Source organism: Oncorhynchus tshawytscha, linkage group LG13 (genome assembly GCF_018296145.1).
Source record: "Oncorhynchus tshawytscha isolate Ot180627B linkage group LG13, Otsh_v2.0, whole genome shotgun sequence".
Classification (NCBI taxonomy): Eukaryota; Metazoa; Chordata; class Actinopteri; order Salmoniformes; family Salmonidae; genus Oncorhynchus; species Oncorhynchus tshawytscha.
This window is the reverse complement of record NC_056441.1, coordinates 62,307,279-62,330,205: the sequence shown is the minus strand read 5'-3', so window position 1 is coordinate 62,330,205 and position 22,927 is coordinate 62,307,279. Positions and strand designations below refer to the sequence as shown.

The 22,927-nt window shown below is 45.5% G+C and overlaps 1 pseudogene; it reads left to right on the top strand.

Annotated features, from left to right (window-relative positions):
- Positions 1 to 764: 764 nt before the first annotated feature.
- Positions 765 to 22,927, top strand: part of LOC112266120 — a 46,676-nt pseudogene continuing 24,513 nt past the window's right edge.

The window sequence follows — 22,927 nt, the reverse complement described above, 5'->3', positions numbered from 1 at the left end:
TGTGTTTGTTCTCTGTTCATTCTAGTGGTACTATCCAAAAGGATCCTACAGGGTATATACTCAAATACATTGGTCTAGAAAAGGTCATTTTCCGAGGACAAATTGTGTGCTTTCTTCAGCTGTCCAAAAGTAGTTTATGGTAGTGGAATAATTGCATTTTTTAAAGTCAACATCCAGTGTCCTCCAAGAGTTGCAGAATATTTCCTTATCTGTCTAGTTCCTAGCTGAATACGTCCTTATCTGTCTAGTTCCTAGCTGAATACGTCCTTATCTGTCTAGTTCCTAGCTGAATACGTCCTTATCTGTCTAGTTCCTAGCTGAATACGTCCTTATCTGTCTAGTTCCTAGCTGAATATTTCCTTATCTGTCTAGTTCCTAGCTGAATATTTCCTTATCTGTCTAGTTCCTAGCTGAATATTTCCTTATCTGTCTAGTTCCTAGCTGAATACTTCCTTATCTGTATAGTTGCTAGCTGAATATTTCCTTATCTGTCTAGTTGCTAGCTGAATACTTCCTTATCTGTCTAGTTGCTAGCTGAATACTTCCTTATCTGTCTAGTTGCTAGCTGAATACTTCCTTATCTGTCTAGTTGCTAGCTGAATATTTCCTTATCTGTCTAGTTGCTAGCTGAATACTTCCTTATCTGTCTAGTTGCTAGCTGAATATTTCCTTATCTGTCTAGTTGCTAGCTGAATATTTCCTTATCTGTCTTGTTGCTAGCTGAATATTTCCTTATCTGTCTAGCTCCTACTGTGGGTGTATTCTTGTGTCTATCTCTGTAGGTGTAACAGTGAAAGTTCCCCTTAAGACAAACTGTCTAACCCATGAATCCTTTTCTTTTATCTCCCCTTTTCCAGGTGACAGCGACAGACGCGGACGGCGGCTCCTTCGGCTCCATCAGTTACTCTCTGGGGTCAGGCATCAACAGTGCTGTTCCCTCCCAGTTCTCTGTAGGGAAGGAGACAGGACAGATCTGTACCAACGTGGCTCTGGACAGGGATCAGGGACCAACCAGCTATGACTTTACCGTCACCGCCGTGGACGGGGTGAGTCACCTACTGTATCTCTTCATCCTCATCCAATGGCTACATCCCCAAATGGCACCGTATTCCCTACATAGTCAATTCCCATTGACCAGCGCCCTATGGAATAGAGTGCCATTTGGCACATAATCTCTCCCTGTGAGTACATTAAACCCCTGACCGTGATCTCTTAAAGCAGTGCTTTTCACAGTGTTTATCACAACAGGGCTAAAAGAAGAAAAACTCCAGCACCCTGGTATAATTGATGCTTCCAACAATTGACTGGGTCTTTTTAACCGATATTTCACAGCAGGGTTCACAGCAGACATATAGCTAGCAGTACCCTGGCTATTAGACGCAGCTATAGAGCCAGAGCCAGGATAGCTTGTAGAGAGGGGAGCAGCTCCCCAGTCAGGCAGAGCAGAACACAGCAGAGCAGAACGTTTTTCAGTAGTGTAGACAAATAAAAGAGTCTGAATGACTCTCCCTGACAGGACTGTGCTGTGAATGACTCTCCCTGGCAGGGCTGTGCTGTGAATGACTCTCCCTGGCAGGGCTGTGCTGTGAATGACTCTCCCTGACAGGGCTGTGCTGTGAATGACTCTCCCTGGCAGGGCTGTGCTGTGAATGACTCTCCCTGGCAGGGCTGTGCTGTGAATGACTCTCCCTGGCAGGGCTGTGCTGTGAATGACTCTCCCTGGCAGGGCTGTGCTGTGAATGACTCTCCCTGACAGGGCTGTGAATGACTCTCCCTGACAGGACTATGCTGTGAATGACTCTCCTGACAGGGCTGTGAATGACTCTCCCTGACAGGGCTGTGAATGACTCTCCCTGACAGGGCTGTGAATGACTCTCCCTGGCAGGGCTGTGCTGTGAATGACTCTCCCTGACAGGACTGTGAATGACTCTCCCTGACTGTGAATGACTCTCCTGACAGGGCTGTGAATGACTCTCCCTGACAGGGCTGTGAATGACTCTCCCTGACAGGGCTGTGCTGTGAATGACTCTCCCTGGCAGGGCTGTGCTGTGAATGACTCTCCCTGGCAGGGCTGTGCTGTGAATGACTCTCCCTGACAGGGCTGTGCTGTGAATGACTCTCCCTGGCAGGGTGCTGTGAATGACTCTCCCTGGCAGGGCTGTGCTGTGAATGAGTCTCCTGTGAATGACTGACAGGGCTGTGCTGTGAAGGACTTGAATGACTTTCCCTGACAGGGCTGTGCTGTGAATGACTCTCCCTGACAGGGCTGTGCTGTGAATGACTCTCCCTGACAGGGCTGTGAATGACTCTCCCTGACAGGGCTGTGCTGTGAATGACTCTCCCTGACAGGGCTGTGAATGACTCTCCTGACAGGGCTGTGCTGTGAATGACTCTCCCTGACAGGGCTGTGAATGACTCTCCCTGACAGGACTGTGCTGTGAATGACTCTCCCTGGCAGGGCTGTGCTGTGAATGACTCTCCCTGACAGGACTGTGCTGTGAATGAGTCTCCCTGGCAGGACTGTGCTGTGAATGAGTCTCCCTGGCAGGACTGTGCTGTGAATGAGTCTCCCTGGCAGGACTGTGCTGTGAATGAGTCTCCCTGGCAGGACTGTGCTGTGAATGAGTCTCCCTGGCAGGACTGTGCTGTGAATGAGTCTCCCTGGCAGGACTGTGCTGTGAATGAGTCTCCCTGGCAGGACTGTGCTGTGAATGAGTCTCCCTGGCAGGACTATGCTGTGAATGAGTATCCCTGACAGGACTGTGAATGAGTTTCCCTGACAGGACTGTGAATGAGTATCCCTGACAGGACTGTGAATGAGTATCCCTGACAGGACTGTGAATGAGTTTCCCTGACAGGACTGTGAATGAGTATCCCTGACAGGACTGTGAATGAGTTTCCCTGACAGGACTGTGAATGAGTTTCCCTGACAGGACTATGCTGTGAATGAGTCTCACTGACAGGACTATGCTGTGAATGAGTTTCCCTGACAGGACTGTGAATGAGTATCCCTGACAGGACTGTGAATGAGTTTCCCTGGCAGGACTATGCTGTGAATGACTCTCCCTGACAGGACTGTGCTGTGAATGAGTTTCCCTGGCAGGACTATGCTGTGAATGACTCTCCCTGACAGGACTATGCTGTGAATGAGTCTCACTGACAGGACTATGCTGTGAATGAGTCTCCCTGACAGGACTATGCTGTGAATGACTCTCCCTGACAGGACTATGCTGTGAATGAGTCTCCCTGACAGGACTATGCTGTGAAGGAGTCTCCCTGACAGGACTGTGAATGAGTCTCACTGACAGGACTATGCTGTGAATGAGTCTCCCTGACAGGACTATGCTGTGAATGAGTCTCCCTGACAGGACTATGCTGTGAATGACCCTCCCTGACAGGACTGTGCTGTGAATGAGTTTCCCTGACAGGACTGTGAATGAGTTTCCCTGACAGGACTGTGAATGAGTCTCCCTGGCAGGACTATGCTGTGAATGAGTCTCCCTGACAGGACTATGCTGTGAATGAGTATCCCTGACAGGACTGTGAATGAGTTTCCCTGACAGGACTGTGAATGAGTTTCCCTGACAGGACTGTGAATGAGTTTCCCTGACAGGACTATGCTGTGAATGACTCTCCCTGACAGGACTGTGCTGTGAATGAGTATCCCTGACAGGACTGTGAATGAGTTTCCCTGACAGGACTATGCTGTGAATGAGTCTCCCTGACAGGACTATGCTGTGAATGAGTCTCCCTGACAGGACTATGCTGTGAATGAGTCTCCCTGACAGGACTATGCTGTGAATGAGTCTCCATGACAGGACTATGCTGTGAATGAGTCTCCCTGACAGGACTATGCTGTGAATGAGTTTCCCTGACAGGACTATGCTGTGAATGACTCTCCCTGACAGGACTATGCTGTGAATGAGTCTCCCTGACAGGACTATGCTGTGAATGAGTCTCCCTGACAGGACTATGCTGTGAATGAGTCTCCCTGACAGGACTATGCTGTGAATGAGTCTCCCTGACAGGACTATGCTGTGAATGAGTCTCCCTGACAGGACTATGCTGTGAATGAGTCTCCCTGACAGGACTATGCTGTGAATCAGTTTCCCTGACAGGACTATGCTGTGAATGAGTCTCCCTGACAGGACTATGCTGTGAATGAGTCTCCCTGACAGGACTATGCTGTGAATGAGTCTCCCTGACAGGACTATGCTGTGAATGAGTCTCCCTGACAGGACTATGCAGTGAATGAGTCTCCCTGACAGGACTATGCTGTGAATGAGTTTCCCTGACAGGACTATGCTGTGAATGAGTCTCCCTGACAGGACTGTGCTGTGAATGAGTCTCCCTGACAGGACTATGCTGTGAATGAGTTTCCCTGACAGGACTATGCTGTGAATGAGTCTCCCTGACAGGACTATGCTGTGAATGAGTCTCCCTGACAGGACTATGCTGTTAATGAGTTTCCCTGACAGGACTGTGAATGAGTCTCCCTGACAGGACTATGCTGTGAATGAGTCTCCCTGACAGGACTGTGCTGTGAATGAGTCTCCCTGACAGGACTATGCTGTGAATGAGTCTCACTGACAGGACTATGCTGTGAATGAGTCTCCCTGACAGGACTATGCTGTGAATGAGTCTCCCTGACAGGACTATGCTGTGAATGAGTCTCACTGACAGGACTATGCTGTGAATGAGTCTCCCTGACAGGACTATGCTGTGAATGAGTCTCCCTGACAGGACTATGCTGTGAATGAGTCTCCCTGACAGGACTATGCTGTGAATGAGTCTCCCTGACAGGACTATGCTGTGAAGGAGTCTCCCTGACAGGACTATGCTGTAGCGCCACACGCCAAATCCTACTTGAAGGTAAAAGGGTAGAAATGAAAGGAAATCACTGCAGTCATGGTAAAATAATTGAGAGTGAGAGAGAGAGAGAGAGAGAGAGAAAAAAAAAAGCCTCCAACGTCAGGCAGACAGACATACAGTTAGGCAGGCAAGCAGATGGACAGATAGACAGACAGGCATGCAAGGAGACAGGCAGGCAGCAGTAATATTTAATAAGTTGAACCACTGCTCCCTCCTCCCTCTCACTAGTCCGGCCAAATGAAAAGCCTGCTCTGTATTCTGTTCAGAACAAGCCACCAGGGAAACAGAGCTCTATGCTCTGTGGCGGCGGTAGCGAGCCCTCTCACCCCACACAGATCCTGACAGATTGCTGTTTCCCTGGGGGAGCTATCAATCCGTATCCCTCCACCAACCTGCCAGGACTAGATTCTAGAGTCAGACGTTTTTAACAGGGTTCCTGCTGATTTTAACCTGTTCTATTAATGTGGTCTAACTCTTTTTTTCATTTTATTTTACCACTTTGTCCTGCTGATATACAACAGCATGTGAAGTCTAGTAGAACAGAGGGCTTTTTGTCCTTAGAAGTGGTGCAAACCCAACACCTAACTCACTTCAGCTGGGCTTTGATATAAAGGGGGAAAGGTGCTCAGCTTAACTGAGGCACATTGAAATCAAAAACATTTCTACCCCAGGACACTGTGGTGACCTTTCCAGAAAATTCACCAACATCAACAAACCAACACAGAATGGAACTGACACATCTAACACATTCCAATGAGCGTTGTCTTTTAGATTCATTGATAGATTTTCCTTTCTGTTTCCCTGCAGGGCGGTCTGAATTCCATGGCCTATGTCAGGGTTGACCTGCTGGACATCAACGACAACAGACCAGTCTTCTACCCTGTGAGCTATGCTGTCAGCCTCAGCTCCCAGAGTGCACCTGGCACCTCTGTCGTCAAGGTTACGGCCCTTGACCCCGACACTGGGGAGAACGGGAGGGTCATGTACCGAACCGTCCCCGGGGGCAACTCTCCCTTCTTCACCCTCAACAAAGACACAGGTTGGCGCTTTTACTGTAATACATCTTTAACTATGACCAAAAATAAACAGGTTGGAGTTTTACAGTAATACAGATTTAACTATGACCAAAAATAAACAGGTTGGCGTATTACTGTAATACAGATTTAACTATGACCAAAAATAAACAGGTTGGCGTATTACTGTAATACAGATTTAACTATGACCAAAAATAAACAGGTTGGCGTATTACTGTAATACAGATTTAACTATGACCAAAAATAAACAGGTTGGAGTTTTACTGTAATACAGATTTAACTATGACCAAAAATAAACAGGTTGGCGTATTACTGTAATACAGATTTAACTATGACCAAAAATAAACAGGTTGGCGTATTACTGTAATACAGATTTAACTATGACCAAAAATAAACAGGTTGGCGTATTACTGTAATACAGATTTAACTATGACCAAAAATAAACAGGTTGGAGTTTTACTGTAATACAGATTTAACTATGACCAAAAATAAACAGGTTGGCGTATTACTGTAATACAGATTTCACTATGACCAAAAATAAACAGGTTGGAGTTTTACAGTAATACAGATTTAACTATGACCAAAAATAAACAGGTTGGCGTATTACTGTAATACAGATTTAACTATGACCAAAAATAAACAGGTTGGCGTTTTACTGTAATACAGATTTAACTATGACCAAAAATAAACAGGTTGGCGTATTACTGTAATACAGATTTAACTATGACCAAAAATAAACAGGTTGGCGTTGTACTGTAATACAGATTTAACTATGACCAAAAATAAACAGGTTGGCGTATTACTGTAATACAGATTTAACTATGACCAAAAATAAACAGGTTGGCGTATTACTGTAATACAGATTTAACTATGACCAAAAATAAACAGGTTGGCGTATTACTGTAATACATCTTTAACTATGACCAAAAATAAACAGGTTGGCGTATTACTGTAATACAGATTTAACTATGACCAAAAATAAACAGGTTGGAGTTTTACTGTAATACATCTTTAACTATGACCAAAAATAAACAGGTTGGCGTATTACTGTAATACATCTTTAACTATGACCAAAAATAAACAGGTTGGAGTTTTACTGTAATACATCTTTAACTATGACCAAAAATAAACAGGTTGGAGTTTTACTGTAATACATCTTTAACTATGACCAAAAATAAACAGGTTTGTGCTTTTTTTTGTATTTTAGTTTTTTTTTCTTTACCCTTTTTCTCCTCAATTTCGTGGTAGTTTGGTGGTTACAGTAGTTACAGTCTTGTCTCATCGTTGCAACTCCCGTATGGACTCAGGAGAGGCAAAGGTCGAGAGCCGTGCATCCTCAGAAACACAACCCAACCAAGTCGCACTGCTTCTTGACACAATGCCCACTTAACCCGGTAGCCAGCCGCACCAATGTGTCGAAGGAAACACCGTGCACCTGGCGACCATGTCAGCGTGCACTGCGCCTGGCCCGCCACAGGAGTACGGCGACCGGGATGTCAGCAACCGGGACAGGACTAGATTCTAGAGTCAGCGTTTTTAACAGGGTTCCTGCTGATTTTAACCTGCTCTATTAATGTGGTGCTGTGTGTACAGTATGTGTGTGTCCGTCCTCATGTCTCTGTGTGTGTATTTGGAGCTGTGTCTGACCTTGACCACTGTGTTTTGTGTCCTTTCTCCACCAGGTGTGATCTCCCTGTCCCGGTCGCTGCACGGCAAGGCCAACACGGTGATCCCCATGGTGGTTTCAGCCCAGGACGGAGGGGGTCTGGCAGCACTGGTCAACGCCCGGGTCAACATCAGTGTGGTGGCAGGCCTGGTGGCGCCCCCTGTGTTCGAACACAGCCAGTACAGCTTCACTGTGTCTGAAGACGTACTGCGCGGGACTGAGGTTGGCATCGTACAGGCCATCAGTAAGAACGGTGGGTGTGACTTGGAATTCGAACTTATGATTGGTTAAGGACTGCTAACATCTGTTTAAAAGCATGCGTGTGTGTGGGGGTGTGTGTGTGTGTGCGGAGGGGGGTGGGTGGGTGGTGTGTGTGTGTTGGGGGGTAATGTGTGTGTGGGCAGTATGTGCTGAAAGGACTCACTGGGGTGTTCTGTGCTCCCTCTTTGCTACATGTACCAATTGTTCAAATAGGCAGTGAGCCACTGTACACACCTAGTTTAGAAATCACATTAATCACAAATTCCATCCCAGCACATTGTTTTTATAGTCATTACTTTGGATATTTAGGGCTCTGTCATAGTGTAAAAGACTTGACAAATGACTGAGGGGGAGTATATTGTAACTGAAGTGGTCTCTGCCTGGTCTGGTCCTGGTCTCCTCGTCTGGAGTGGCTCTGGATCTTGTCAACTCACTTCAAAAGATACAAATAAACTCCCACACACACAATTGCATCTGTATTCACTGTCACGAACCGGCTCAGAGTTTGTAACAAAAACAGAGACAACGTGGAGATTAGTTAATAAATATATTTATTAACTTAAGTAAATTAAATACAATTAACAATGGTGTGTGTAGTCAGTAGTGTAAGGGAGTGGTTGCGTGCATAAATGTGATAATGTGGGGTGTTGAAAGGTGCTGCCGACCCTCCCGGCTCCGCCCCCCAACATCCTATTAAGGAAAACAAGAGTAAGGAGAAAGAATTCGGCAGACAGAGTGGGAGGGTCGTCACCCACCCACCCCCCACCCTCCGTAAAACTGGGGACCAACAAGGACCCCGGAACACCATACCAGTCACACAAACAAATTGACCCAGCCTCTGCATCCCAAATTGACCCAGCCTCAAGGGGGTGCGTGTTCACACTTCCACTTGCCCCAGCCAACCTTGTCCTCCCCAGACCTCAGCAACATTTGTAGTGTTCAGTGATCTTCAACAGCTGTTCTTTAGTACATAATTCTAACAGTTCCTCTGATGGAAAGCGAATGAACTCATCTATATTAGATGTCATAGTCAGAAGTCAATAATAAAAAAAAAAAGAATATCGCTCTTCCCCTCTGCTGAACACACCAGGACAGACCACAAGAGAAATGACAATCACACTGGGCACCACAGGAGAGAGATGAGATATATATAGAGCTTCCCCCAAAACCTATAGTAACTCAACCCTAGTCTTTGTGCGGATTTGCGGTGGGTAATTACACACTGTAGCCTGCTGGCATGGAAACGTACCACCTAGCACGCTGGCAAATTCCCCCAAGCCATGGATGTGCCCCCGAGACAACTGCTCAGTCCAGACACCACACAAAAATAACAAACAAAATAACCATGCCCATTGTATTCTATAGTGAAACACGTTGCTAAGCCTAACAGGAGAAAAAGAAAGGCTATAGCTCCAGGTAGCAAGTGTCACTACCCTACCCAAATCTCCCACTGTGGTACACAGCCGATTGTACTCACCTCCTCAGACCGATGTCCCAACAGCGAGTAGAGCAAGAGTCTCCAGCCTGGGCAGAACCTGGAAACTAACCAATATACTCTCTCCAACGCAGCACACAACCAACTATCCACCGCAGTGGCAAGTTTACCAACCAAACAAAGGCAACCAACACTGGGCACCAAACATTACAACTCAAACAAGCTGTAACAAAAGATGCAAACAAAGCCCCTACAGATTTTAACATTAACTCCACGTTTTCTCCCAAACACTGACCTTCAAGATCCTGGACGAGCCCCCCTTGTCATGAACCGGCTCAGAGTTCGTAACAAAAACGGAGACAACGTGGAGATAAGGAATAACAAAATATATGTATTAACTTAAGTAAACTAAATACAATTAACAACGGTGTGTGTAGTCAGTAGTGTAAGGGAGTGGTTACGTGCATAAATGTGATAATGAGGGGTGTTGAAAGGTGCCAACGCAAATAAACAAAACAGCGAAAAACAAAATCTATCAGTGTGTCTGCATGGATAGAGTCTCCCCAATGAATGGGGAAGAGGTGTATTCATCCCGGGACACACCCGAGCCCAGGTGTGTCCCATTTCGCTGACGACCCTCCCGGCTCCGCCCCCCCAACATCCTATTTAAGGAAAACATGAGCAAAGAGAAAGAATTCGGCAGACAGAGTGGGAGGGTCGTCACATCACACACATACACTAACTCACGCACACACCCACACAGATATGCACTCATACACATACATTCATGCTACTATACACACACATCACAACTGCTACTACCAGACTCTTGTTATGATTGCTAAATACTGCACAAATTCAACACTTGCCCCCCAATCCCCCTTTCTGCAATACACGTGTAAATATTGGACTACAAATTGTGCCTTCCCGCATTATACTTTTATTATCTTTTTTTTAACCCCTTTTTCTCCCCAATTTCGTGGTATTCAATTGGTAGTTACAGTCTTGTCTCATCACTGCAACTCCCCAATGGACTCGGGAGAGGCGAAGGTTGAGTGCCGTGCGTCCTCCGAAACACAACCCAGCCAAGCCGCACTGCTTCTTGACACAATGCCCACTTGACCCGTAAGCCAGCCGCACCAATGTGTCGGAGGAAACACTGTACACCTGGCGACCGTGTCAGCTTGCACAGCGCCCGGCCCGCCACAGGTGTCACTAGTATGTGATGGGACAAGGACATCCCTGCCGGCCAAACCCTCCCCTAACCCAGACAACGCTGGGGCAATTGTGCACCGCCCCATGGGTCTCCCGGTCGCGCCCGGCTGCGACAGAGCCTGGACTTGAACCCAGAATCTCTGGTGGCACAGCTAGCACTGCGATGCAGTGCCTTAGAACACAGCAGCACTCAGGGGGCGTTGTAGCATTGTTGAGAAGGAACCTGCAAGTAAGCATTTCGTTGGACAGTGTATACCATGTGTATCCTGTACATAAAGGATAATAATAATACATTAAACTTGAAACTTCCCCTGTCTGTTCCCAGGCGTCCTCAATAAGGACATCCTGTACAGCATCTCCTCTGGAGACCCTGCTGGCTACTTCACCGTGGACCCAGAGAGCGGAGCCCTGCGGACCAGCCTTCCTCTGGACCACGAGGCCCAGCCTTCTCTAACCCTGGAGCTCCAGGCTCGTAGCGGCAGGCCCCCTGCCTTCGGTCAGACCCACGTCCACATCACAATCCAGGACATCAACGACAACACTCCTGTCTTCCTGCCCTCCTCTTCTGAGTCTCTCCTCCTCCCGGAGCACACAAAGATGGGGACAATGGTCTACCGCGTCCAGGCCCAAGACCGGGACTCCGGTATCAATGGCCAGGTGACCTTTGACATTTCCTCCACCGCAACCTCAAGCGGAGGTCAAAGAACCTTTTCCATGGAGCGCAGTACAGGGGAGATCCGGCTGGTCGGCGAGCTGTCGTACGATGTAACGCCGCGCTATGACCTGACGGTGACAGCTAAAGATGGTGGCGCTCCCCACCTGAGCTCTACCATGATGCTTGTGGTGCATGTCCAGGCAGAGAACGACCACGGTCCCGTGTTCGACACCCTGACCTATCGCGTGGAGCTGAGGGAGAACACCCCGCTCAGCACATGCTTCCTACAGGTATGTTCAGTAGATTGTTCAACTAACTGTCAACAACATTTCAACTAACTACTCCTAACTGTAACCTCACAAAGCTGTTATGTATCAACAGAGTTGCAGTCGATAGGTTGTTGATAGTTTGAGTATCTGTAGATCGTCTACCGGGGACTATCCAAATAATGTGCAAACCTTTATTGTCACCAAGAGGAAAACTGTCTTGGAAACAATTCTGCTGTATATAAGAAAATTATATTGAGGGCAGGTTTCCCAGACCCAGACTACAGTAATAATTTCCTGGAATAGAAACAATTACAATTTCCATTGAAATTGTTTTGTTGTCCAAAATAGGCTTCATCTGTATCCGCGAAACTGTACCAATATCAAATCAAATGTATTTATATAGCCCTTCATACATCAGCAGATATCTCAAAGTGCTGTACAGAAACCCAGCCTAAAACCCCAAACAGCAAGCAATGCAGGTGTAGAAGCATGGTGGCTCGGAAAAACTCCCTAGAAAAGCCAAAACCTAGGAAGAAACCTAGAGAAGAACCAGGCTATGAGGGGTGGCCAGTCCTCTTCTCACTATGCCGGGTGGAGATTATAACAGAACATGGCCGAGATGTTCAAATGTTCATAATGGTATGGTCATGGTCAAATAATAATAATAGTAGTTGTCGAGGGTGCAACAAGTCAGTACCTCAGGAGTTTTTAAAATTTATTTTACCTTTATTTAACTAGGGAAGTCAGTTAAGAACAAATTATTATTTTCAATGACGGCCTAGGAACAGTGGGTTAACTGCCTGTTCAGGGGCAGAAAAACAGATTTGTACCGTGTCAGCTCGGGGGTTTGAACAACACTCTAACCACTAGGCTACCCTGCCGCCCCAAAGGAGTAAATATCAGTTAGGCTTTTCACAGCCGATCATTGAGAGTATCTCTACCGCTCCTGCTGTCTTTAGAGAGTTGATAACAGCAGGTCTGGGACAGGTAGCACGTCCAGTGAACAAGTCAGGGTTCCATAGCCGCAGGCAGATAAGTTGAAACTGGAGCAGCAGCACAGCCAGGTGGACTGGGGACAGCAAGGAGTCATCATTCCAGGTAGTCCTGAGACATGGTCCTAGGGCTCAGCTCCTCTGAGAGAGAGAAAGAAAGAAAGAGAAAGAGAGAATTAGAAGGAGCATACTTAAATTCACACAGGACACTGGATAAGACAGGAGAAATACTCCAGATATACCAAACTGACCCTAGCCCCCCAACACATAAACTACTGCAGCATAAATATTGGATGCTGAGACAGGAGGGGTCAGGAGAAACTGTGACCCCATCCAACGTTGCCCCCGGACAGGGCCAAACAGGCAGGATATAACCCCACCCACTTTGCCAAAGCACAGCCCCCACACCACTAGAGGGATATCTTCAACCACCAACTTACCATCCTGAGACAAGGCCGAGTATAGCCCACAAAGATCTCCGCCACGGCACAACCCAAGGGGGGGGGGGCGCCAACCCAGACAGGAAGACCACGTCAGTGACTCAACCCACTCAAGTGACGCACCCCTCCTAGGGACGGCATGGAAGAGCACCAGTAAGCCAGTGACTCAGCCCCTGTCATAGGGTTAGAGGCAGAGAATCCCAGTGGAGAGAGGGGAACCGGCCAGGCAGAGACAATCAAGGGCGGTTCGTTGCTCCAGAGCCTTTCCGTTCACCTTCCCACTCCTGGGCCAGACGACACTCAATCATATGACCTACTGAAGAGATGAGTCTTCAGTAAAGACTTAAAGGTTGAGACCGAGTCTGCGTCTCTCACATGGGTAGGCAGACCATTCCATAAAAATGGAGCTCTATAGGAGAAAGCCAAGGACAATTAGGAGGCCTGCATCTTGTGACCGTAGCATACGTCTAGGTATGTATGGCAGGACTAAATCAGAAAGATAGGTAGGAGCAAGCCCATGTAATGCTTTGTAGGTTAGCAGTAAAACCTTGAAATCAGCCCTTGCTGACAGGAAGCCAGTGTAGGGAGTGTATGATCACATTTTTGGGTTCTAGTCAGGATTCTAGCAGCCATATTTAGCACTAACTGAAGTTTATTTAGTGCTTTATGTGGCTAGCCAGAAAGTAGAGAATTGCAGTAGTCTAACCTAGAAGGAACAAAAGCATGAATGAATTTTTCTGCATCATTTTTGGACAGAAAGTTTCTGATTTTTGCAATGTTACGTAGATGGAAAAAAGCTGTCCTTGAAACAGTCTTGATATGTTCGTAAAAGATGGGTCCAAAATGCCATCAAGATTTGAGACTGTACAACCATCAAGATTACTTGTCAGATTCAGCAGAAGATCTCTTTGTTTCTTGGGACCTAGAACAAGCATCTCTGTTTTGTCCAAGTTTAAAAGTATAAAGTTTGCAGCCATCCACTTCCTTATGTCTGAAACACAGGCTTTTAGCGAGGGCAATTTTGGGGCATCACTATGTTTCATTGAAATGTACAGCTGTGTGTCATCCGCATAGCAGTGAGTTAACATTATGTTTTCGAATGACATCCCCAAGAGGTAAAATATATATTGAAAATAATAGTGGTCCTAAAACGGAACCTTGAGGAACACCGAAATTTACAGTTGATTTGTCAGAGGACAAACCGTTCACAGAGACAAACTGATATCTTTCCGACAGATAAGATCTAAACCAATATCTGCTACACTTCATGTATACTGTTTTTCATCTACAGGTTGAAAGGGGAACATTGTGTTGGACATATTTTGCTGTATATAACAATAGACAATATTTCTGATTAAGGACTTAATTCATCCATCTACAGGTGCGAGCTCTGAGCCGGGACACCGCGGGTTCAGGGTCCTCCTCTCCACTGGCATTCCACCTGAGACCTGACGGAGACGCAGCAGGGTTTGGCATCGCAGTAGACAGCGGCTGGCTGTTTGTGAAGAGTGCCCTGGACAGAGAGGTGAAGGACATGTGACAGGAAGATATATAAACCTTTCCAGACCCGCACAATGAATGCTCCTTTAAAACTTCTAAGGGGTGAGATCCCGCTAACAGGATCGTGCAGGGCGCCAAATTCATAACAACAGAAATCCCATAATTAGAAATTCCTCAAACATGGAAGTATTTCACACCATTTTAAAGATACACTTCTTGTTAATCCCACCACAGTGTCCGATTTCAAAAAGAGCTTTACGGCGAAAGCACCACAAACGATTATGTTAGGTCAGAGCCAAGTCACAGAAAAACACAGCCATTTTTTCCAGGCAAAGAGAAGAGTCACAAAAATCAGAAAGAGAGATAAAATTAATCATTAACCTTTGATGATCTTCATCAGATGACACTCATAGGACTTAATGTTACATAATACATGTATGTTTTGTTTGATAAAGTTCATATTTACATAAAAAATTCTCAGTATACATTGGCGGGTTATGTTCAGTAGTTCCAAAAACATCCGGTGATTTTGCAGAGAGCCACATCAATTTACAGAAATTCTCATAATAAATGTTGATCAAAATACAAGTGTTATGCATGGAACTTTAGATACACTTCTCCTTAATGCAACCGCTGTGTCAGATTTCAAAAAAGATTTACGTTAAAGCAAACCATGCAATAGCTAAGTACGGCGCTCAGAGACCAAACAAGCCAAAAAAGATATCCGCCATACTGTGCAGTCAACAGAAGTCAGAAATAACATTATAAATATTGACTTACCTTTGATGATCTTCATCAGAATGCACTCCCAGGAATCCCAGTTCCACAATAAATGTTTTGTTCGATAATGTCCATCATTTATGTCCAAATAGCTACTTTTGTTAGCTCGTTTTGTAAACAATTCCAAACTCACGAAGCGTGTTCACTAGGAGCAGACAAAATGTCAAAAAGTTCCGTTACAGTCCGTAGAAACATGTCAAACGATGCATAGAATCAATCTTTAGGATGTTTTTAACATAAATCTTCAATAATGTTCCAACCGGAGAATTCCTTTGTCTGTAGAAAATCAATGGAACAGAGCTCCCTCTCACGTGAACGAGCGTCACAAGCTTGTGGCACTCTGCCAGACCACTGACTCAAAGAGCCCTTATGAGCCCCTCCTTTACAGTAGAAGCCTCATACAAGTTTCTAAAGACTGTTGACATCTAGTGGAAGCCTTAGGAAGTGCAACATTACCAATGTCACACTGTATCTTCAATAGGGAATGAGTTGAAAAACGACCAACCTCAGATTTCCCACTTCCTGGTTGGATTTTCTCTCAGGTTTTTGCCTGCCATATGAGTTATGTTATGCTCAGAGACATCATTCAAACAGTTTTAGAAACTTCAGAGTGTTTTCCATCCAAATATACTATTAATATGCATATATTAGCAACTGGGACTGAGTAGCAGGCAGTTTACTCTGGGCACCTCTGGTCACCTTATTCCTCCAAGCTACTCAATACTGCCCCCAGCCATATTAAGCCACTTTGATTGACATCGATCATGTAGATCTCATTCATGTTGACATTAGACCTCTTTAGAGACCTGAAAACATCTGACTAACTTTCATTTATAATGTAATGTCCCTTTAATGTGCGTCCATGACCTTTGCCCAGGTGAAGGACATGTACATGTTGATGGTTCTGGCCACGTCGGGCCACGGGCAGCTGAAGAAGACTGGCAGTGCCACAGTGAGGGTGTCGGTGACCGATGAGAACGACAACTCACCTCGTTTAACACAGGAGAGGGCTTTCCTGGCCGTGAGAGAGAACCTTCCGGCGGGTTCAGGGTTCGGACGGGTGTTGGCTACGGACCGCGACACGGGCCTCAACGGCAGGCTCAGTTACAGACTTCTACACCCAGACAGACACTTCCAGATCAACTCACACACAGGTAGTTCAAAGACTGCTAATGAATGGAATAAAAAAATATACACTGAGTGTGCAAAACATTAAGAACACCTTCCTAATATTGAGTTACACACCCCCCTCCCCCTTTTGCCCTCAGAACAGCCTCAATTCATCGGGGCATGGACTCTACAAGGTGTCAAAAGTGTTCCACAGGGATGCTGGCCCATGTTGACTCCAATGCTTCCCACTGTTGTGTCAAGTTGGGTGGATGTCCTTTGGGTGGTGGACTATTCTTGATGCACACGGGAAACTGTTGAGCATGAAAAACCCAGCAGCACTGCAGTTCTTGATAAAAACCAGTGCGTCTGGCACCTACAACCATACCCCATTCATGGGCACTTTCTTTTCCCCATTCACCCTCTGAATGGCACACATACACAATCCATGTTTCAATAATGTCAAGGCTTAACAATCCTTCTTTAACCTGCCTCCCCTTCATCTACACTGATTGAAGTGGATTTAACAAGTGACATCAATAAGGGATCATAGCCTGGATTCACTTGGTCAGTCTATGTCATGGAAAGAGCAGGTGCTCCTAATGTTTTGTACACTCAGTGTTTAACAACTTTATATTTACCCCAGGCACTTCAGATGTGGCATTCAGAATAGACACACAACACTACAGTTTACATGACCATTCATTCTCACTCCTTCTCCTACTGCAGACCCCTGGCCTGTCCCTGGCCTGTCTGTTCTCTGTGATAGTAAATCAGGTTATCTGCAGTGTTGAGGGTTCCTGCTGGGCCCTAATTGGCCTGCTGTGACTGTGGGACTGTGTGTAGTTGCTCGCCAGGGGCTGACCATTCTAACCTCCACTGCAGCTGTTCAGGTTCCTGCCATGCCTTTGTGTGTGTATGTGTGCGTGTGTGTATGTTTGTGGGTGCGTGTGTTTTTGTGTGATCAAAGACTACCGTCTCTCCCTTTAATTTCTCACCATTACTCCTCCCTCCTATCTCTCCCTCTCCCTCTCTCCCTCAGGTGAGATCAGTACCCGTGTAGGTCTGGACAGGGAGCAGCAGAGTAGTTACCAGGTGTTGTTGGTGGTCCAGGATGGAGGTACTCCCCCGCGCAGCGCTACAGGGACAGCCTTCATCACCATCCTGGATGAGAACGACAACACCCCCTCCTTCAGACACAGCCAGCCTGGCAGAGGACTGACCATGCAGGTGATACTGAGGCTGCCTCTCAAATGCCTCTCTATTCTATATATTATATATGACTTTTGACAAGGGTCCTTAGAGGATGGGATCTTACATGATATGTTAGTGGTTGAGAAGGAAACAAAGTCACCGTTTTACCTTGTGATGTCCTTCTGTAGGTGATGGAGGGCCAGGCATCAGGTCTACTGCTGGGGAAAGTGCAGACCAAGGATCCTGATGAGGGAGAGAACGGCACTGTGTACTACTCCATGTCAGGTGAGAGAGGGATGGAAGGAGGGAGAGAGAGGGAGGAATTGTGTGTGAGTTAATGATTGAAGATTACATTTAATGCTATTTTCTGCCGTTGAGTGATTATGTGAGGAATGCATTGTTTTCTTCTGGCATTGTTTCCAAAAAGACTCTGTAACAATTTATAGCTGCACTTCTTTCTCACTCTTTCTCTCTCTTTTTCTCCCTCCCTCCCTCCTCTACAGGTCCCAGAGCAGAGCGTTTCTCTCTGAACCCGACTACAGGTGAACTGCGTTCCTCCTCTCCTCTGAGTCGCTCTGACAGAGCTGAGTACAGCTTCACTGTGACCGCCACTGACCGAGGCCAGCCATCTCACAGCGCTACCTGTACACTACACATACAGGTAAGACCCCTACCTCCTAACCCCTAGCCCCTACCTCCTTCCCTCTTACAGCGCTACTTGTAAACTACACATACAGATGAGATCCCTACCTCAGATTGCTATCTCCTATGTCATACACCCTATCTCCTATGTCATACACCCTATCTCCTATGTCATATACCCTATACCCTATGTCATATACCCTATGTCATATACCCTATCTCCTATCCCCTACCACCTTCCTTCTCACTGATCTAGCTGTATCCTAATAATAAAGGTCAGAAAACTACTAGATCAACACCTATCAAATATCCCACATTAAACTAAAGTACAGAGAAAAGTACTAAGTCAAACTTGCTCTTGATGTCTCCTCACAACAATGTTGTTCCAAATAGGCATGTCAGAGTTCTGACAACCGTCCCTCCCTCCTTTTCTGCCCTCCTTTCTCCTCCTCTTTGACTTTTCAAAAGGGGAATTTCTCTATGAGTAAAAGATGGAAAACTAGGTATGAATCAAGTGCTCCCATCTGGCCCATGATGATCACCAGCTGTGATTGCTCTGATCAAGGCCATACTGAATGACTTCAACACTTTTAATACAGTAGTACAACACCACCTGGGATGTGCACCCACATAAAATACACCATTCAAGTTAATTTAATTAATATTTAATGTACAACTAAATAGTGACCGGCCAGGCCAGCACAATGGAAGGAACTCTGTAGCTGTAAATCCAATGTGCTTCCCAAATGACACCCTATTCCCTGTATGGTGCACTTCTTTTGACCAGTGCCCTGTGTAGGGAATGGGTGCCATTTGGAACGCAGACCCAGAATCTTTAAGGTTCCAGGAAAATAGAAAGGTCTTGTAATGGCTGCAGTAAAATAGCTTCTCTGGGTTACTTTTTTCCCCCAAAGATTCCTTCCCTCATTTCTCCTGTTCTTCTGACGTAAGAATGTGAGTAATAATTAGTGTGTAATAGGATTAAACAGGGTTGTGTTGTTCTTGTCTGTTGACGCGTTTCTATCACGTCATCATTTCAGACCCTCACACCGTCCAAGACAAGTACAGCAGTAGGGAAAGGATATGATCTCACTAATTCTAACGCTTGGTGACGCTCAATTTGCCGCCTAATGTGGAGTTAATTCACACTTTGTCATATTATGTTTCATAAAGAGCATGGGCTGTTTAGTGACTGCCAACATAGTGGTGCTGTATAGTGTAACTGGTTTATCGAGGTATTGTAGGCTGTAATGAATTAAGCATCAACAAGGATTTGTTGAGAAGAAAAATGGATAAGTGCACAAAACAATTTTATTTTCCTCTCTCTCTCTCTCTCTCTCTCTCTCTCTCTCTCTCTCTCTCTCTCTCTCTCTCTCTCTCTCTCTCTCTCTCTCTCTCTCTCTCTCTCTCTCTCTCTCTCTCTCTCTCTCTCTCTCTCTCTCTCTCTCTCTCTCTCTCTCTCTCTCTCTCTCTCTCTCTCTCTCTCTCTCTCTCTCTCTCTCTCTCTCTCTCTCTCTCTCTCTCAGATATTTAAACCCTGTGACTCTATCCCCTGCTTAGAGCTGAACTGAAAAACAGGATTATTAGAACAATATGTCATATGTGTAACTTCTGGTGCCTGTTTCCATACAAAGGGAGTGATGCGTCAAAGCCGCGGTCTTTCATGTTCTTCTGATTGGTCATCAAGGGAGGTGTAAAAACTCTGTACTGTAGATGACCAAGCCCTGCCTGCTGCAGCGAGATCTGAACGATCACTCAAATATCTTTTTCTGATTATTGTTACTTGTATCCTTTATTATTTTTCCTGGCAGTGGCATGCCTATCTGTTTAAATGTGATTAGCGCTAGCAGTTTATTTTTAGAAAAACCTCTTAAAACATTCAGTTTCTTTTATTCCTAATGAGGAAATAGTGGGTTAGTTGAAATCTGTTTCTGGTTCACAGCGTCCCGTTTAATATTTGGATTCTTTAGCGTTGTATTTGAAAATGTAGCACCAACTGCCACTAGGCATGTATAATGGTCATTATTAGGCACATACAGTGCATTCGGAAAGTATTCAGACCCCTTGAATTTTTCCACTTTGTTACGTTACAGCCTTATTCTAAAATAGATTCAATTATTTTTTTACCTCATCAATTTACACATAATGACAAAGCAAAACAGGTTTTTAGAAATGTTTGCAAAAATTAAATAAAAATACCTTATTTATATAAGAATTCAGACCCTTTGCTATGAGACTCGAAATTGAGCTCAGAGCTCAGCTGCATCCTGATTCCATTGATCATCCTTGAGATGTTTCTACAACTTGATTGGAGTCCACCTGTGGTAAATTCAATTGATTGGACATGATTTGGAAAGGCACACACCTGTCTCTATGAGCTCCCCCAGTTGACAGTGCATGTCAGAGTATAAACCAAGCCATGAGGTCGAAGGAGTTGTCCGTAGAGCTCCGAGACAGGATTGTGTCGAGGCACAGATCTCAAATCAAATCAAATCAAATCAAATTTTATTTGTCACATACACATGGTTAGCAGATGTTAATGCGAGTGTAGCGAAATGCTTGTGCTTCTAGTTCCGACAATGCAGTAATAACGAGCAAGTAATCTAACTAACAATTCCAAAAAAACTACTGTCATACACAGTGTAAGGGGATAAAGAATATGTACATAAGGATATATGAATGAGTGATGGTACAGAGCAGCATAGGCAAGATACAGTAGATGATATCGAGTACAGTATATACATATGAGATAAGTATGTAAACCAAGTGGCATAGTTAAAGTGGCTAGTGATACATGTATTACATAAGGATGCAGTCGATGATATAGAGTACAGTATCAACGTATGCATATGAGATGAACAATGTAGGGTACGTAACATTATATAAGGTAGCATTGTTTAAAGTGGCTAGTGATATATTTACATCATTTCCCATCGATTCCCATGATTAAAGTGGCTGGAGTAGAGTCAGTGTCATTGACAGTGTGTTGGCAGTAGCCACTCAATGTTAGTGGTGGCTGTTTAACAGTCTGATGGCCTTGAGATAGAAGCTGTTTTTCAGTCTCTCGGTCCCAGCTTTGATGCACCTGTACTGACCTCGCCTTCTGGATGGCAGCGGGGAGAACAGGCAGTGGCTCGGGTGGTTGATGTCCTTGATGATCTTTATGGCCTTCCTGTAGCATCGGGTGGTGTAGGTGTCCTGGAGGGCAGGTAGTTTGCCCCCGGTGATGCGTTGTGCAGACCTCACTACCCTCTGGAGAGCCTTACGGTTGAGGGCGGTGCAGTTGCCATACCAGGCGGTGATACAGCCCGCCAGGATGCTCTCGATTGTGCATCTGTAGAAGTTTGTGAGTGCTTTTGGTGACAAGCCGAATTTCTTCAGCCTCCTGAGGTTGAAGAGGCGCTGCTGCGCCTTCCTCACGATGCTGTCTGTGTGAGTGGACCAATTCAGTTTGTCTGGGGAAGGATCTGGGGAAGGATACCAAAAAAATTCTGCAGCATTGAAGGTCCCCAAGAACACAGTGGCCTCAATAATTCTTAAATGGAAGAAGTTTGGAACCAAGACTCAAGACTCTTCCTAGAGTTGGCCTCCTGGGCCAAACTGAACAATCGTGGGAGAAGGGCCTTAGTCAGGGAGTTGACCAAGAACCCGATGTTCACTCTGACAGTGCTTCAGAGTTCCTCTGTGGAGATGGGAGAACCTTCCAGAAGGACAACCATCTCTGAAGCAGTCCACCAATCAGGCCTTTATGGTAGAGTAGCCAGACTGAAGCCAGACGGAAGCCACTCTTCAGTAAAAGGCACATGACAGCCCGCTTGGAGTTTGCCAAAAGAGAGAAACATGAGAAACAAGATTCTCTGCTGTGATGAAACCCAAGGTTTAACTCTTTGGCCTGAATGCCAGCACGTCTGGAGGAAACCTGGCACCATCCCTACGGTGAAGCATGGTGGTGGCAGCATCATGCAGTGGGGATGTTTTTCAACAGGAAGGACTTGGAGACTTGTCAGGATAAAGGGAAAGATGAATGGAGCAAAGTACATAGAGATCCTTGATGAAAACCTGCTCCAGAGCGCTTAGGAGTGCAGACTCAGGCGTAGGTTCACATTCCAACAGGACAATGACCCTAAACACACAGCCAAGACAACGCAGGAGTGGCATTAGTCTCTGAATGTCCTTGAGTGGCCCAGCCAGAGCCCTGATTTGAACCCATCCAAATATCTCTGGGAAGACCTGAAAATAGCTATGCAGCGATGCTCCCCATCCAACCTGACAGAGCTTGAGAGGATCTGCAGAGAAGAATGGGAGAAACTCCGGTGTGCCAAGCTTGTAGCATCATACCCAAGAAGAATCAAGGCTGTAATCTCTGCCAAAGGTGCTTCAACAAAGTGCTGAGTAAAGGGTCTGAATACTTATGTAAAGGTGATATTTCAGTTTGATTTTATTTCTAAATCTGTAAAAAAAAATCTAAAAACCTGTTTTTTCTTTGCCATTATGGGTTATTGTGTGTAGATTGATGAGGGGGAATTTAAAAAAATGTAGATGAAGGCTGTAACGTAACAAAATGTGGAAAAAGTGAAGGGGTCTGAATACTTTCCGAATGCCCTGTAGCATGAGTCTGCTGACTGTTGATATTCAGCTATCTTGCTAAATGGATTATCATTAACTGTCAGGATATTCATAGTTGCTAATAATGTCCCTCAATAGTCAGTAGATTGTTTGGAGAAACATTGATTAGCTAGCTACTAATTTCATCCTCCAGCCGGCTCTCACAATTGAGCCTGGTGATGACGTTAGCTAGCTACAAACTTTTAACACCAATATATTGATGATATACAGTTTGCTAACCATATCCCTATCTGTCTGAC